Source organism: Fopius arisanus, unplaced genomic scaffold (assembly GCF_000806365.1).
Source record: "Fopius arisanus strain USDA-PBARC FA_bdor unplaced genomic scaffold, ASM80636v1 scaffold00050, whole genome shotgun sequence".
Taxonomy (NCBI): Eukaryota; Metazoa; Arthropoda; class Insecta; order Hymenoptera; family Braconidae; genus Fopius; species Fopius arisanus.
The window spans coordinates 284,917-288,004 of NW_011887789.1; positions in this window are offsets into that span (position 1 = coordinate 284,917).

The window sequence follows — 3,088 nt, forward strand, 5'->3', positions numbered from 1 at the left end:
CCCGCGAATTGTGCTACGCGTGAAAGCGTCTGAAAGATTAGATCAGTTATTAATATCCATAAAAATAAAACAGTCTAACCATAACAATATTGAATTGTATTATTAGCCCATGAATTGCCCTCGATCCATTCAAGTGTAACTTTTTTGTGTCTCGGTAGTGTTTATTGCGGCTAGCCTTGAGATGAAAGTAAATTTTACAGTAACGTCATTTTCCTTTACTTTATTATTCCTCAAGACTTCTCACTTCCGGTATGAAGTAAGTTCTGATAAAATTCAAACCTCAAAATTCCCCAATTACCGGTTTCCCCTCAATTTCAATTACCCGCCGAATTTGAGCCGTTCACTCACTGAAATAATTATCTCACCAGTAAAAAAAAAGTGCGTCATCATCAAAAAGAAAAGCTTTCCTTTCCCTTTTTACAATAATTTCCTCATTCATCGAGACTAAAACCCACTCGAAACGCAAATCCGCGAATTGACTTTCTTAAATTTTCATTTTTTTTATACTGAACGCGGAAATGCGGGAATATTGAGCCGATGAAAATAAAAAATGGGATAAACTAGTGGTCACGGACGCAGCGATTACGCATCCATTCCTTTTATAAAACTCGGTGCAGATAAATCGAAAACGAGAGTACACCTTTCTTTATCGGAGTACTGCATGCCGTTTTAGGAGACACAGAGGAAAGTGTAACAGAATTGAAGGCATATGCCGAGGCAAAACGACCAGGGGATTGTGTCAGAGAACACAGAGAAATGAAAGTGCTCTGGAATTGATTCAGCCTCGCGATTATATCCGTGTGTATGAGACCCAGGTTGATATTAACCTACGAAGACCTCGAGACCGCATTGTTACACTTCTTCATGATTGTTCTTATCATCGACTCCCACCATTCCCCCCACAATATTCAATTGAAAAATCTTCAGCATCAATCGATCATCTCGATCAACCAGAATTTTCCTGTCTGACGTTTTGAGATTAAAGTGTCGATTCATTTTATTTTCTCGTTCTCATCAATAAACCATTAATATATCGCAACTCTTTCACTCAACAATAGCTTAAAAATCCATAAAATATCAGTCAGTTCTATGAATTTTTCAAAAATGTAAAAACCATAAAAATATTTTATTGTCAAGATTGAATTGATTTATCTTTAGTTATGAATAAAAAAAACAATTTCCTCGACTTTAATATTTGCGCATATTATTTTTTCTCCATAAAGCCTTCAACGAGGTATTCACTACTGACCTCCAAGTGCATTCATCTTTTTTGATTAAAAAAAAATCAATTTCCTTGTTGAAAGGGTTATGGTGATTTTGAAAATGGTTTTTTGTTGAATGATTGGGCCAATATATGTAATATATAAAATACTTGTGGAGAGACGGGCGTCACGTGTCGTGAGAAATAGATCGGTTCTTGAGGGATACCATGTCGTGTGCTTTCACTCTGGCTAACTGCCATTCGCACTGAATATTTGTTTATTTAACATTCTCCCACGATCTCTTTTCAATTCAACTTTTTTCCACTGACTCCACTTATTTTTTATCATTATCATTTTATAAATTCTGAACGATCATTATCCCGAGTGATTTATCACACGACGTCACGTATTTGTTTTATCTGAAAATATATTTATCCCCTAGGTTCGATAATTTGTCGTCCAACACCGGGCGTTAAATCTTGGTCGAATCGAGTGGACTGTCCATGGAATTTAAATAATGATCTTGTAAATTCGGCTTTGAAAGCTGCCGTGAGATAAAATACAAGAGGGTACAACCGTAATTTTCCCCGGCTGTTTTAATTTCCAATATCTCCGGACCAAAACAGTGCGATCTGGTGTCAAATGATCCATTTTGTAACCGTGAAAAAAAAAAAATTTCACCAGAACAGGTATTCCCTGATTTTGTCTAGACCCCATCCCCCACCGAGCAATTCCCAAAAATAATCTCGCAATCAAGCCAGACTCATCTCCGTCTGCCACTTGACTACCGAAATTTTTTTTTCCCCCGCTGACGAGAAATCATTACCTGAACGGAATGAAACTCCTGTAACCGCTGACAAATTTATTCCCACAAAAAAAAAATAACAGTAGATGAAAAGATTGTAGCTAAAAATATTCAGACTTCTCGTTGACTGAGACCACCTTTTAATTGCCTCAATGGATACCTCTTTTCCTCTATTTCAACCAAAACATTTTAACAGTTTAGCATTAATTTTGTGGTAAATGGGATTGATGTTATGAGATTGAATTAAATACCGCAAAATGCCGGAGACTAAGATCCAAATTGACGATCGTTTGTTACATCACAAATCTCACTCTCGACCTGCATTCACAGTCTCACACATACAGGTTACAACTACTTTCGTTTTTTTTTTTTTATTCCGAATGTCAAAAGGTACTTACGTCATTTATGGATGTTGAATGTAGAGTTCAGATGATTGGATGAAAGATCTTCAATGGTCATCATGTTGCCATTGCTGCAATTTTCAGGTGCTACAGCATCCCTCTGTTGACCGTCCCCTGATTAAATTCCTTTTCAATAATCTTGTTTGTTTATTCACACACGATTTTTTATCCGGCCCGATTATTATTTTTCCAGTCTGCAGGAATCGGTTGGCACTTCACCAGAGCACTAGAGTCAATTCAAAAGACCATTGTGAATTGATAATTAGAGGTAATAAGTATATTGGATTTTGTGGGGGAGGGGAATATCGTTATGGAGATTATTGTTGAATGCAGGATTTTTTTCGCGAGCGATCGGTTGCGGAGAGGTAAAAGAAACGAGTCTGATTTATCTAAGCGCTTGCTTTTTCGGGGATATCTGGGAATCTAAGAGAGAAAGCGAAATTTTTGTGTATATCTTTTTTGTTGCTCTGTTTGCAACTTATAAGAAAGGTCTTAAGAGGTATTTCGCCATCTCTTTTAGATCCGGAGATATTTCACAAAGACTCGAAGAGGGAACAAGTTGACTTGTTACCCTTTACCTCTTCGTAATTGAGGTCATTGTGTCTGGAAGAGGGACGTCTTTCTCGTCAGGTGTTTATGGTGTTTGTAATATATATTTTTCATGGATTTTCGAAAAAAAA